This window comes from Anolis carolinensis, chromosome 1, assembly GCF_035594765.1.
Source record: "Anolis carolinensis isolate JA03-04 chromosome 1, rAnoCar3.1.pri, whole genome shotgun sequence".
NCBI classification, from domain to species: domain Eukaryota; kingdom Metazoa; phylum Chordata; class Lepidosauria; order Squamata; family Dactyloidae; genus Anolis; species Anolis carolinensis.
This window is the reverse complement of record NC_085841.1, coordinates 276,602,797-276,618,517: the sequence shown is the minus strand read 5'-3', so window position 1 is coordinate 276,618,517 and position 15,721 is coordinate 276,602,797. Positions and strand designations below refer to the sequence as shown.

The 15,721-nt window shown below is 42.6% G+C and overlaps 1 protein-coding gene across 9 annotated transcripts in view; it reads right to left on the bottom strand.

The window, feature by feature from the left end:
* The window catches only part of mical2 (microtubule associated monooxygenase, calponin and LIM domain containing 2), a 200,815-nt gene extending 185,763 nt beyond the window's left edge, over positions 1–15,052 (bottom strand). For 7 of the 9 annotated variants that reach the window (XR_010001947.1, XR_010001945.1, XR_010001946.1 and 4 more), the window contains exon 1: positions 14,856–15,046. The gene's annotated coding sequence lies outside the window, so the exon portion shown is untranslated. Of the gene's footprint in view, positions 1–14,855 lie in introns of all 9 variants that reach the window. The other 2 variants (XM_062967705.1, XM_016995588.2) reach the window with 2 other exon arrangements.
* Between the last annotated feature and the right edge of the window lie 669 nt (positions 15,053–15,721).

Here is a 15,721-nt window from a genome sequence, read left to right as displayed (position 1 = left end):
ATGTGCAATAATCACATCTTCCCACCCCGTGCCAACATGATGAATGCAAAAACACACAGTACTAACTATTCTAAAGAGTACTACACACAGTACTAAATATTCCAAAGTACTAACTATTCCATGACCCCCAGGAGAGTCTTTTTAGGGATATAAGGAGGCTCTAATATCAGGGCATGTGCCAAGAAAGCTCTGTTGCATGCATAAGTTTCCTTCTTCAGTCTCCATCAAATCATACAATGCTTCAGAAAGCAGAACATGAAGCATTGGCTTCAATTTGCTAGAAAAGAGATTTCACCTTGACATTAGAAAGCAGGTTTTTGATCTAAGAGCAGTGCAACAGTAGAACAGACTGCCCCAAAGGGTGATGGACTCTTCACCTTTAGAGGTCTTCAGGCAAAGATTGGCTGGCCATCTTTTAGGAGTGCTGTTATTATGAATTTCTGCATGGCAGACGGCTTAACTAAATGGCCCTTTTGGTCCCTTCCAGTTCTAAGATTCTGTGATTTTAGATCCAACCTATCAAAACTATTGTTGAGATTAAGTAATATAACTAAGACCATAAATACTCTAATATGCTCTGACCAAACAATAAGGAAAATTAGGCTTTAATTGACTGTCAATGTTTAAAAGCAACACTTAAACACAACCCAAAATCTCAAAATAAGCTCATCCTTTCCTCCTCATCTGATTACATAGTAGATGAAAGCTGAAGGACAACCAGAAAAGCTTCTCTGTGTATCACACCCAGCACAACCAAGAAATAATCTGCAGGTTTAAGGAGTCTGAGTAGGTTTTATCTCCAGCTAACCAGATCCAAAGAATTCACTTGTTTTTCCTCCCTCTCTCACCCACACATATTTTACAACAACAGATTGTTCCAGCCTCTCATTTCCAAGTCAGCTTCAACCCAGATTCCATCTATTTCACAGCTCAGTTTCAAAAGTCCCATTTTCATCTTCTCATTTCCCATTCCCTTTCTTTAGCAGGTGGGATTGCATCTGATATGCATATTAATACATTTCATGTACCAGTCAAAGGTATCTTTTTAAAAAGAAAAATTGACAAACAAGAACATAAAGGCAAGCATGGAAAAACTTAATATTGGAAAGGAAAAGGAAAATATTTCAAATGTGATTGACAAGTGCTGCTCACCTAAAAATATGTTTCCTACAAAGTTACCACTTCAGTGTAAGAAAAAAAAGGAAAATAACCAAGAGTTCACCATAGTGTAATTAATGCCATCTACATGTAGTGAAGCAGATATATTTGTGTACATTTCCTCCTAAGGAAACATGTCTCATCTTGAAAATGACCCAGACATTTTATCAGCAGAAAGAAAGCAGCTGTGAATGACACAAGTGTGCCTTAGATTTGGAAGTCATGAGTACCTTGTGAAGCCTTTGATGTCACACATCAATGACAGCTAGAAATTTATCAAGGGCCATGATATGATAGAGTGGCAATCTTCCTACAAAGGAAATGAGCAACATCAAGTGAATGTGGCTAATCACTGTGACTTCTCCTAGCACCTCCTACATTTCCAAGCTGTCTATTTCCATTAATGGAAGAATACAGTATGAACACAATAGAAATACTATCCCAGATTTAGAACATGGATATAATGTCATTGAAGACACCAGAGCAACTCCATGCCATCAAGGTTGGGGAATGAAAACAGTGTGGAACCATCTGGAGGCCGACATGAGAAAGAGACTGATAAAATGAGTCCGCTCAGACTGGGAGATCTGGAGGCTGGATAGAGGAACTTCTGAGAATTGAGGGAGTAGGATTTGGGGGGTATTGAACTGGGAACCTGCCGTGTTTTCTTCATTTACAACTTTTCTGTAGAGCAGTAACCTAGCATTAAAGAAATTTACAAGATTTCCTTGTGAGTAAATTTAATTCCTATCGAGGTTCTGCCATCATTATATTAAGTTGCAAATGAAGAAAATGGGGCAGGTGAAAGCAGAAGTAAATGAAGTGTGGGCCTGGAGACATATCTGTGGCCTAGGGCAGATCTGGATGCTCTCCGTTTCTCCAGATTCCTTAGATCACTTTTTTTCTGTCCCATCCTTTCCTATATGGCAGGGGATTAGACTACATGGTCCATGTGGTCTCTTCCAACTCTATGATTCTCACACAGAATAGGAGTCTGCAAGAGTGGCAATTCACCATGAACATTTAAAAAAACTGAGTGTGTCTTAAAATCATGGGTGCATCGTAAGAATCAGGTTTTTTAAAAAATAAATAAATAATTTTACAAATAGCGCCACATTTTGTTTTTATACGGGAACCTCATATCCAAGTTTGATCACAAGACCTGGCCTGACATGTGGTGGAGTGGTGGCAAGGTAGTGACAACGCTGCAGCAATGACCAGGAGAAAAAGTGGTGGTGGCCAAAAGAGCGGGGGGGGGGGGGTGAAGTGGTGGGGAGCAAGAAGCAGCCACTAGAAGTGGAAGGGGTGGTAACAGCAAGATGAAAAGAGTTTATGGGAACTCATGGATAGCAAGAAGCCATGTGGGCCAGGAATATGAAGCAGTGGCAATGGAGGGCAGTTGGCAGCAGTGAGCAGTGGAAGACATTGGCAACAATAAAGAGTTGCAGCAGCAGCCCAGAGAGAAAGAGATGCTGTATGTATCAGCCAAGCCAGTAGTGGGAGGCAAGGCAGCACTTCCATAATAGCACAAAAGACAACGATAGTCCCACAACTAGTTAACCACAACTTACAATACAATTTTAAGCTATAAAATAATGTAAGCAGACTAGAAGCATTTAAATCAATGAACTGCTTTATCTGTTAAAGCCCACTATTTACAGACAGACTGCAGGAGCTAACTGTCACTTCTTAAGAAGGCCAGCAGAACACATTTTATTGGCTGCTTAAATAAGAGGTTGGAGAGATAAAAGGGAAGAAGGGCAAATGTCAAGATCAAGTAAACAGACTACTTAAACAAAGCTTTCTGTTTTAGTCCTTGGACATTATTTTTATTATAATCAGATTTACTAATAGTTGGGTATTTGGTTTTTTTTCCATTTTTACAAGAGGTATATGTTTACAAGTTTGTTCTTATTCCTTGATGTGTAGCTTTTCGACCATTTCTGACCATTCTGGGTTGCATTTCCAGAAAGCCAACATGCAGAAATTACAGAATAATTCATCAGGATCTCAGAATTCCATGGAACAGCTCATACTTTATAGTTTCTGTCATCAGAAGGTCTCCTTTGGCAGAACATTCAGAAGCTGTCTCAGCTGCCACCCAGAAGATTCTGAAATGCATCTTTGGCAAACCACAACATCATGCCAAATTCATCCATTCACAAACCATAAATTGAGACACATGCATACTGCAGTATTAATAGGTTTCCTTTGCTTTTACATCTATTGTGGGCTATAGAAGAATATTGGTGCTAACAGCTTCTATAGTTGTCAGTGATGTAAATATAGGTAAGAGATGCTCCCCATTAGGGTCATTTAGATAGATTAACCTTGCAGGCACTATCCCTGGTGGTTTACATGTGAAGGGGTTATCACCAGGCCCAATGCAATCTTCTGACCTCCATTTTGTCTCATAAATTTTAGTATACTCCCAACTGTACCCATGGGGTGGACTAGAAGAGTTGGACTGGGAAAACTGAAAGTACTCCAGTCTTCTAATCTGAGCCAGGACCAGTACAATGCTGGTCCATACATTACCAATGGCAACTAGTATGATCCATGCCAGTGGGGCAATAAATGCTACACAAAATTCACACATAGGGGGTTTGTGCAGGAAACAGCATTTTCCATGCAGATTTTTTTTGTGTGTAAAACTGCTGTTTCTTGTGCAAAAACATAATTAGAAAATTGTGCGCAGTATAACTCCTGAACTTTAAAAAAAATTGTGAGTCCAGGTTTTGCTTTGTATTCCAATACTCAAGAAACAAAGTTTTGATAATTTTAGAAGTAAATTCAAATTTTCTTTCCAAGTCTAATCCACAACACATTATATTATGAATTTTTAAGGAACTATCCAAGTTGCTGAACCTAATTTGGGGACAATCTAGATCAGTGGTTCCTAACCTTTTTTTGACGAGAGCCTACTTTGACCAGGGCCCATTTTGACCGGGGACCACTTTGACCAGGGACCACTTTGACCAGGGACCACTCGCCAACATTAGTTCCAAAAGGGTTACGAATCAGTTTTTGGTCAAGTTTAGATTTGGTTTGGTTATTTGGGGGCGCTGATTCAGAATATTGCATTGGATAGACCACATCAGCTCTAGTTTCTGATACAGAACATATGCCATCCAGTAGTCGCCATCTGCTTGCCCACAGAAAACCTTATTTAATATTCTAGAGCTGATGCGGTCTATCCAATGCAATGGTTAGCTCTGCAGAAAGCAGAAATAAAATAAAATAAATAAAGAGGAAGGAGGTTCACAGACCGGATTTTCCCCGCAGCCCACAGGTTGCGAACCACTGATCTAGATAATGCTTTTGGACTAAACTCAGTAGATTCGCTTTTCCACTGACAAGCAAGCTACTGGGCACTAAAAGAAGATTTCGCTGGAACCTATATTGAAGCCTCTTCATGCCCCAACTGTGTTCATAGATCAGGAATTGCAACTTATAATTACATACGTTAACAAGACAGCATTACTAAATGAAGTTTTGCAGCGTCCAGCTAGAACAGTCATTCAATAAACTTACAGTTTAAGAGCAAAGGCAAGAACAGTTCTCAGTAAGAAGATCTCTATGTAAGAGTTTTGTAATGAATCCCTGTAGCTACAATGTAATAAATTTGAATAAATATTGCTTACAATTTGTTTCTTTGCATAGGGTACATTTTTATTACAATTACCAAGCAGCTCAGCCCGTAAGGGCAATAGAACACTTATTTAGCCTCTTCCATCAAGATAATATTCTGCATTGTTAATTAGAGGAAAACATCTCCAAGAAGCAAGATCTGCAAGTTTTATTTCCATATTTGCAAAACAAGAACCAAGTCAAACAGGTTCAGAATCCTGCACACAGTCCACACTAGAGCAAACAGCCAATGAGTAATCATAATTGGAACAAGAATCTTGTATTCCCATGACTCTCTTAACTCTGACCTGGAATGGATCTCTCTAGTGGTGAGAATGTCATTCAGATGCCATGCTCAGATTGCTTTTTGGCTGTGATTATTGGTCTGGATGCCAGTTGTGAAGAGAGTGTAGATATTTGCTGCACTAGCATCTAAAATGCTTAGCATGTGGATCTTGAGCATACTAATATCTATGACAGTGGTGTAATGAAGGCACCAAACCAAACTCAACACATCATGTTATCCTGACATTGTAGGAAGACAACACTGCTACACGATGAAAGCACTAGACTACGTTCCTAAACAGACATCCAAACTGTTAAGTTCACTTTCCAGTCTCATAAATTTGTTTAGGATTTAGAACTCCAGGGTTAAAACTGGTGGTCGGGGTTTTTGTGTAGGTATTATTCAGTGTGCGTAGGTTTTCTGTAAACTGTGTGCCCCAATTGTTGATTTGGTTTGCACATGACCAAAACATCTAGAAATGATAGTTTTCCTTCATTTTCTTTTTCCATGGTAAATTGGATGTTTGGATGGTTTATAGAAAAGCTAAAGATTTACAAAGAAACCTACACACTGATAGATATCTACATAAAATCTCCAACCATCACCCAGGTCAAAAAGGAAGCACAATTAAAGCCCTGGTAGACCATGCAAACAGGATCTGCACACCTCACCTCCTCCAAGGTGAACGGGACCACCTAAACTGGGCTCTACAGGCCAATGGGTATTGGAAGACCAAGAACAATCCACGAGAGTCAAGACAAAGATCCATCTAGAGGAAAAGTGTCATTGGTTCAAGGGAACCAATGACTGCATAGGGAAGCTGATGATGAAACACAACTTACAAACAATCTACAGACTCACTAAGAAAATTCAGCCAACACTATGTTCAGCAAAGGATAAGTGTGATCCTCTAACCACTGCAGGAGTCTACCGTATACCATGCAGCTGTGCACAAGTCTAAATAGGGACCACCAAATGCAGCACACAAACACAAACCAAAGAACATGAAAGGCACTGCAGACTGATTCAGCCATGAAAGTCAGCTATAGCAGAGCTTGATGAACCAACCTGGACCCAGAATATTATTTGAGAACACAGAAATTCTAGAACACTTTGACAACCACCATGTCAGACTACACAGAGAAGCCATTGAAACCCACAAGCATGTGGACTATTTCAACAGAAAGGAGGAAACCATGAAAATGAACAAAATCTGGTTATCAGTATTAAAAACAGAATCAAGACAGTAAATAAGGAACACCACTCAGAAACAGGGAAACTCCAAATGGCAAATGATCAAGTGCCAGTTAACAGCTCCCAAGCAGAGGATGTCTTCAGGCAACAGAGGTAAGGCTACCTCTATGATACCCTCACTGATTGATTTAGCAGCTTCATGGCTACTCAATGTTATTCAAGCTTGCTAACTGCAACATTCACACTTGCTTTACACAGACAAGGGTTCTTTCTCCCACCCTGGACATTCCACAGATATATATACACTCCACTTGCTTTACTGCCAACAGATCCTCTGAAGATGCCAGCCACAGAGGCAGGTGAAACATCAGGAGAATGCTGCTGGAACAGGCTGAAAAACCCATAGCAAGCCAGTGATTCCAGCCATGAAAGCCTTCAACACAATGATTGTATATAAACATACATTTTCAGAACAGTTACATTTTCTTATCTCTGGTGGACATCTTTGATGTACCCCTTATGGGCAGACAACATTAAGCAGTTTACATAAAATTAAGATCTTAAACAACTGATTTTGTCTGGAAAGATACAGTGGGGAGACAAAAAAAGCCCCTTTTTACATGCTTAATTTGAGTAATGCAGGCCTTTGACTGTGCAAAATGTCCCAAATTTTTTCAGATACCTACATTTAAGAAAACCAGAAATTTTTATGGACAGCCTACTTACGCTGAAAATATATGGTTTATTTTACTGTCATTGGGAACATACGTATAGGTGAGATTCATTAGAATTATGCTGTCATTCAGGAAGGAAGCTTCACTTTTGAAACATGTTAAACTGAATTCTTTCAAAGGGAGACATGGGAAGCTATCTTACACCAAGTCAGCTTATACTATTTGTCTTTCTAGCTCAGGAATTAAGAACTGAAGCTGGGAAGAGGGCCAACACACTACCAGAGTTTTCGTTGTAGCTTAATCAGAAACTGCGACTGGGACTTACTTCTGTTATGACTTCTGGTTTTCCTTTCATAATGCATACTTAGAAAGTGATCCTTCCACTTTAACTTCCATGGCAGCAATCTAAGGAATTCTGGGATTCACAGTTTGATGAGGCATGAAAGATTCCTGACAGAGAATTCAAATAACTCTCCCTTGACAACAAACCTCAGCATTCCATATAACTGAACCATGGACAATAAAGTGGAATCCTAACACTGTAACTGTGTACAGGTAGTTCCCAAGTTACGAACAAGACAGGTTCTGTAGGTTTGTTCTTAAGTTGAATTTGTTTGCAAGTTAGAACAGTTACATTTTTAGGTGTAACTCAAGCCATATATGTATGTGTGTGTATATATATATATACACACACACACACACACACATATACACACACACACACAATAAAAGTGGAAATGTGTATGTGTGTGTGTGGTGGCATGTCCACTTAAACAGAAAGACTCCCACTTCCACAAACAGCTATAGTTCCCACTATGCAGGAGACACCAATAACCCTCCCTCCACTGACACTGCAGGTTGTAGTGAGCGCCACATCCCAGTGTTCCCTTTTCTCTCCATTGGTGTGGAATTCACATGATCCCACTCACCTCTCCCTTAACCCTTTCCTACTCTTTTCAACTCTGTCTGCATAATTATCAGAGCAGAACTGAGCAGCAACTAAACATACTGGAGGGGTTTTGGCGACTGACTCCACATAATGGAAGTTGCAGTTTACTCTGCATCAAGACCCCCACTGACAATGGACCTGGACCACATTTGACATCCAGAACCCTCATGACCAAAGAAAAATATTGGAGAGGTTTTGGGGGGAATTCACCTTGATTTATAGCCATTGTAGGTACTAGGATTTATAAAGGTAAAGGTTTTCCCTGACGTTAAGTCCAGTCATGTCTGACTCTGGGGGTTGGTGCTCATCTCCATTTCTAAGCTGAAGAGCCGGCGTTGTCCGTAGACACCTTCAATGTCATGTGGCCGGCATGACTGCATGAAACGCCGTTACCTTCCCACCGGAGCGGTACCTATTGATCTACTCACATTGGCATGTTTTCGAACTGCTAAGTTGGCAGAAGCTGGAGCTAACAGCGGCCGCTCATTCCGCTCCCGATATTTGAACCTGCGACCTTTCGGTCTGCAAGTTCAGCAGCTCAGTGCTTTAACACACTTCGCCACTGGGGCATTTATATTTTACCTCAATCAAAGAGCACTTTGGACCCCATCAACAATGGCCCTGGACCTAACTTAGCACACAGAACCCCCATAACCAACAAAAACACAGGAGGGCTTTGGGGGAAATTCACCTTGATTTATAGGAATTATAGTTCACCTACATCCAGAGACCACTGTGAATGCAAACAATGGATCTGCACCAAATTTGGCATGCATACCCAACATATCCAAATTTGAAAACTGGTAGATTTGGGGTGGAACTGGCTTGACATTTTTTAGTTGAAGGTACTGGGATTTATAGTTCATCTGCAATCAAAGAGAACTCTAGACTGCACCAACAATGGACCTGGACCAAACTTGGCATACATACCCAATATGCCCAAATTTGAATACTGGAGGGGTTTGGGAGAAATTGACCTTGATTTTTAGGAGTTGTAGTTCACCCACAACCAAATAAACTATAGACTCCACCAATGATGGACAGGAACCAACCTTGGCATACAGAACCACCATGACCAACTGAACATACTGGAGGGGATTGGAGGGAACTGACCTTCATTTCTTGGAGTTGTAGTTCACCTACATCTGGAGATACCATGACCACCACCGACAATAGACTGGGACTAAACTTGGCACACAGAACCACCATGACCAACTGAACATACTGAAGGGGTTTGGGAGGAACTGACCTTCATTTCTGGGAGTTGTAGTTCACCTACATCTGGAAACACCATGACAACCAACGACAATGGACTGGGACCAAACTTGGCACATAGAACCACCATGACCAAGTGAATCTACTGGAGTGGTTTGCGCGGGGGGGGGGGGGGAGCTGACCTTCATTTCTGGGAGTTGTAGTTCACCTACATCCGGAGACACCATGACCACCACCGACAATAGACCAGGACCAAACCTGGCACACAGAACCACCATGGCCAACTGAACATACTAGAGGGTTTTTTTTTTAGGGGGGAAATGACTGATCATGATGGGAGCTGTAGTTTACCCTACAGCCAGCGACCTCACAGGCCCCACCAACGATGCATCTAGAAAGCAAACTTGCCCAACATGACAAACTTTAACTACTGATGGAGTTTTAGGAGGTTAACTTGGAATGATGTGAGTTGTGGTTCACCCACAACCTTATGCATTTTGTAAAAAAATCACTTTTTCAAATAACCCAGGCAACGTCAGGTACCCAAACTAGTATATATAAAAAAAGCTGGATAGCATAGAGAAGGGTTAACATCTCTGTGGCGTTTCCTTTGCTGTCTGTGCCCCAGTTCAGAAGATTTCACCATACTTTTTGTCTCTGTGATAATTGGATTTTGAAAAATTTGGCTTTTTGTGGCAACAAGGATTGGTGATAAAGCTTTAGTGAATCACCTTTTCCCCATGATAATGCTTTCAGGTGCGAATTTTCCTTCCTAGGAATAGATTTCTCTCACTTCCTGTTGACTTACCCTCTTCTTAACTATGAATAATTTGCAACTGGGGACTGCCTGTAGTGGGAAAGCATCCTGGGTTTGTCAGTCTACTTTCAAACTTTGCTCTGTTAACTTATCTTTGCATTTCTTAAAAAATCACTTTCACTTTAAATATACGCAGTACTAGTAGTAAGACTAAATACAAGTTCTCACTACAAAGCCAAAATCGATAATAAAGGGAGGCAATGACTAATTCAGCCCAACACTGAGATGTTAAAGAGCTGGTAAAAAGCCATCCCTGCTGAATTTTCCCACCAATAAGGGTGATAATGACACATATTTGTTGCTTGCAAAATGCCTAACATTGAGCAAGTCAGTATAGTTAACCTACTATACCATTCTACAATTCATGGTGAGGAGCAGTGAGGAATATAATAAAATCTTTTGTAATACTTTAGAAAAAAAATTACTCTAGTATCATCATGCAATTGCTCATAACAAGGGCCTTTTTTAGAACTGACTAAGACTTTTTCCACAGACCTGCGAAGGTGGGTAAAAAGAGTCACCTACTCCAGCAGCTGCTGTTATCCTTATTCAGGACTTTAAAAGGGCTGTCAGCAGATCTTATTTAAGTAACTGGCAGGCATAAAAGCACCTGCTGCACATTTTTTTTAAGGATCCAAGACTATATCTTCTTCAGGGTATATGGCAAGGCAGAATTTAGAGATTTTAAAATGAATGCACCACTGGAATGAAAAGAGTATTACAGAAAACTCTGATTACAGTACAACAGGCTCACAGATTTGAGCATGATTTCTGGTGATCCCTTCATTAGTCACACTATAGCTAAACTACAAAGGTATATTTGTTCAGGAGATCTCTGAAATCATAGGAGAGAAATAGGGTTCTAAGTAGGAGTTGTTAAGAAGTTTGATTTATAAGAACCCCCAAATATGAATAAAGTGACCTCAGCAGCATCTCTGGAGCCCCCAGTGGTGCAGAGGGTTAAACTCTTATGCCGGCAGGACTGCTGACTAAGAGGTAGAATCTGGGGAGAGCAGGTGAGCTCCCTCTGTCAGCTCCAGCTCCCCAAGCAGCGACATGAGAGAAGCCTCCCACAAGGAAGGTAAAACATCAAACATCCAGGTGTCCCCTGGGCAACATCCTTGCAGACTGTCAATATTCTCACACCAGAAGTAGTTTCTCAAGTCGCTCCTGACACACACACAAAACAGCATATCTCAGACTAAACTGAGGATTAAAGTTTAGCTGCCTGTCTAATTTTGCACTTTTGCTGTTTTCAATGTGTATACAAATGCATGCTAGTGATCTATCTGTGAGGTGTACATGTGTGTATACAGTCACACACATACATGCACACATTCATTCTTTTTTAAAACATATGCTTTCAAATGCTAATGGGATTTTAAAATTACAAATGAACACAGATTGATTAGTATTCTGACAACTATGTCCCTGCAATGAGAAATGTGGCTACCTCAAAGTAGACTAATGCAGCATGGGAGACCTTGTGCTTATAGCTAGGAAGGCTTCTTTTTTGCACTGCCAGATTTACTTAGTATAATGCAGTGAGGACAGACACAAATCTATTTATCCCTCTCTTGAAACTGCACAGGCCCACACCTCCTTAAATAGGCACAACCATTTCACACTGTGCATAGTACACATGTGCTAATACAGCGTGCCCTTAGGAAGACTAACGAAGAATGTATGAACAAGAAATGTTCTCCATGTTTCACATCTCATGGTTTTCAATCTACAATGCCCTCTGAATTATGGCATCTATATACAGAAACTATTGTATGTGGCCAATACTTAGCTTGCCAGTGTTCCCCTTGACCTTGTTTTGCTTTGCATCTTTATTAGAGGGATGTTCTCCTTCTGTGGCTTTGTGTACACTTACAGCTGTCCTCTGCCACCAATAACAAGCAACAGCGTGCTGCCAAACACAGGTAAACAACCTCCGACTTCCTTCCACACCCAGGCAGCTTGTATCTGCATTCCTTATCAGCCACACCGCCTTTACTATTCATGCCCTACTATGAAAAGGGCTGGCCTCTCGATCACAAAAAAAGACAAGCTTCCAGGAAGTAGTCTTCTAAGCAAAGAACTGTCTCATTTCCAGGACACTAAAAAAGTGAGTCACTCACATTTCAGCAAACCCTCACACATAAGGATTTGTGAGTTCAGCCCTGACCACAGCCACCAAACACACCAGAATGGCTACAGACCATAGAAGGAAGGGCTTGAGTTGTTGTTCAAGCATATCATGCAAAGGTGTATTCATACTACATACTAACAATGGAGAATGACACTCTGTGAATGAAGCAGACTCTACCAAGGCTCAAGAGTAATTATTAAATCATGCGTACAAAATTAAACTCCTATGTATAATGAATAATAATGATGTCAGGCAGCAAATGTTAAACCTACTTAACCGGGAGAACCACACAACTCATGAAGACTCTTGCAAAAATGGGGGCAAAATCCCTAACTTGCTTTAAAACAACTCCTCAACTGGGTTGCTGTGAGTTTTCCAGACTGTATGGCCATGTCCCAGAAGCATTCTCTCCTGACATTTTGCACACTTCTATGGCAGGCATCCTCAGAGGTTGTAACGTTTTTTGGAAACTATGCAAGTGAGGTTTATATATCTGTGGAAAGCCCAGACTGGGAGAAAGAACTCTTGTCTGTTTGGGGCAAGTGTGAATGTTGCAATTGGCAACCCTGATTAGCATTTAATGGCCTTGCAGATTCAAAGCCTGGCTGCTTCTTGCCTGAGGGAATCCCAAGGATTATATAAACCCCACAGATATATAAACCACACTTGCCTAGTTTCCAACAGACCTCACAACCTCTGAGGATGCCTGCCATAGATGTGGGTGAAAGGTCAGAAGAGAATGCTTCATGGCCATGCAGTCTGGAAAACTCACAACAATTTAGTGATTCCGACCATGAAAACCTTTGAAAATACTTCAAACTCCTCAACTGAAGAGTGCAAACTTGGGGTACATCCACACTGTGGAATAACATGGGACAGCATGCTAACTGCCATGGGATTTGTAGTCTGCTGAGGCACCCACACTCTGCTGTAATAATAAATAATAACTTTATTCTTATATCCCGCCCCATCTCCCCGAAGGGACTCGGGGCGGTTCACATGGGGACCAATCCCAGCAATACACAATATAATCACATAAATACATTTAAAACACATAAACATAAAATCATAAAACATATACTACATTAAAACATACTCAAGCAATAGCTAATAGGCACAGTGAATATATTCCACTGAGGGCAAGGCATATGTTATCTGTGTACAATCTATAAAAGAGTATATAAAAGAGTGATGGAATCAGGGCACCAGACAAAACAACAAAACTACAGGCCCCCCAACCTCGAAATTTGACAACACAACCCATCATCCACGGCTCTAGGTTGATACAATAAAAAGAAAAGAAAAATAAAGTCCTAATTAGAGGGAGAACAATACAGTAGAGTCTCACTTATCCAACATAAACAGGCCGGCAGAACGTTGGATAAGCGAATATGTTGGATAATAAGGAGGGATTAAGGAAAAGCATATTAAACATCAAATTAGGTTATGATTTTACAAATTAAGCACCAAAATATCATGTTATACAACAAATTTGACATAAAAAGTAGTTCAATACACAGTAATGCTATGTAGTAATTACTGTATTTATGAATTTAGCACCAAAATATCACGATGTATTGAAAACATTGACTACAAAATGCGTTGGATAATCCAGAACGTTGGATAAGTGAGTGTTGGATAAGTGAGACTCTACTGTAATTGTTTTTATCCAATTGCTGCCAGTTAGAGGGCTAAGCTCTGTACATAGACCCCCTCTATCGTCACCACTTTCACAGTACACAAACAACCAAATGCATACTAAACATAAAGACAACCATACAACAGACATTCAATACCACCACTACCTCAACAATTTCTCACCAACACCACCAGACAATACCACAGCAATGCGTGGCCGGGCACAGCTAGTATCTTATAAACCTCAACTGACCGGAAGAAGAGCAGTAACTGGGTCTAGGTGGAGGTCCCTTACCTCTGCGGTAGAGAAAGCCAAAGGCCTTGTAAAACTACAGATCCTATTATTCCAGTGGGATCAAACTGCATTAATTCTACCATGCGGATGCACTCTTAGGTCTCCAGAGTCCTACTCCAACTCTCAAAGCATTCTACCACAATGGTTCCTCCCTGTAACTAGAGCACGCCTGAGCATAATTCGGCCCTTCAGGTGTTTGGACTCCAACTCCCAGAAATCCAGTTTACCGGCTGTTAGGAATTGTGGAAGTTGACGTCCAAAACACCTGGAGGGCCGATGTTTGCTCAGGCCTGAACTAGAGACTACGAGGGAGGGAGCGAGGGAGGGAGGGAGAGCGAGAGAGAGAGAGAGAGATCCCTTCCTGCCTCCTCCAGTCTCGGGCGCGCCAGCTGAAGGAGGCGCCGTGTCCCTCCGCCCACGTCCACCTGCCTCGAGAGCCCGAAGCCCAGCGCGGCCCCTTCTTCTCCCCTTCGCCCTCGGGGCCAGGGAGCCCCACGCCTCCGCCACAAAGCTCGCAGGGCCCGCGTGGCTCAGGATGCGGCTTGGGGCGCCTTGTCTCTCTCTCTGTTCCGAGGAGCAGGGGACATTCCGTCCTCCCCACTGCAAAAGGCACGCCGCGGAAGAAGAGACCGCAGGCGCGCGAAGCCCGTGGGTCGGGTCGAGTGGCGTGAACTGCGGCGGTTCAGCGCTGTGGAATCACGAGAGCCGTGTATTCCCTCTCTCGCCTTCTCTGCAACCCGGAGGATCGATCCCACGGCACGGAGCCCGGGGAGTTAAAGCGGTTCCACGCCGCGTTCATTCGCCAGTGTAGGTGCCCCGGGGCGTCTCCAACAAGCGGGAAAGCCCTTTCGAAGCGACTTACCGGCTCCGCATGTCCAGTCCCGGCGGCGGGGAAGCGCTCCGGGCGGGGCTGTGTTTCTCTGCTGCCCTTTCCCGGGGTCATGGCAGCCCCAGGCGCCCCTTGGCTGGAGCCCGAGGCAGAGGAGGGCGCCCAGGGAGGGAGGACAACGCGGGCCGGGCGGAGGAACTGCCGGCTTCCTCGCCCGCCGAGCAGAGAGGCGCCGCCGGGAGGGGCTCCGAGAAAGCGCCCGGCCAATCCAGAGCGGCGACCGAGGAGGGGGCGGGGACTCCTCCTGTCATTGCCCGCGCGCACGTGGGAAAGAGAGGGAGAGAGAAAGAAAGCGACGGGGTGCATCTCAGTGCTGTGGGACGCATTCAGCCTGGCCCCACTTGGTCTCAACCTCCTCTGCCTGGAATCAGGTGTCAAACAGGGATGTGTTATTGCCCCAGCCTTATTTCCCATCTTCATCACTATGATGCTTCACCATGTTGATGGGAAGCTTCCCACCGGAGTGGAAATCGTCTCTGGGGCAGATGGCAAGCTATTTAACCACAGCAGACTGAAAGCCGATGTAATAGAACTCCAATATAATAGAACTCCAATATGCCGATGATAACGCAGTCTGTGTGCACTCAGAAGAAGACCTACAAGCCACTCTAAACACCTTCGCAGAAACATACAAGAAGCCTCTCATTGAACATCGAAAAAACCAAAGTGCTCTTCCAGCAGGCACCAGTCAATCCCTCTGCAAGGCCAGGAATACAACTCAGTGGTGTAGTGTTAGAAAATGTTGACCATTTCCGCTACCTTGGCAGCCACCTCTCCACAAAAGTCAACATTGACGTTGAAATACAACACCGCCTGAGCTCTGCGAGTGCAGCATTTCT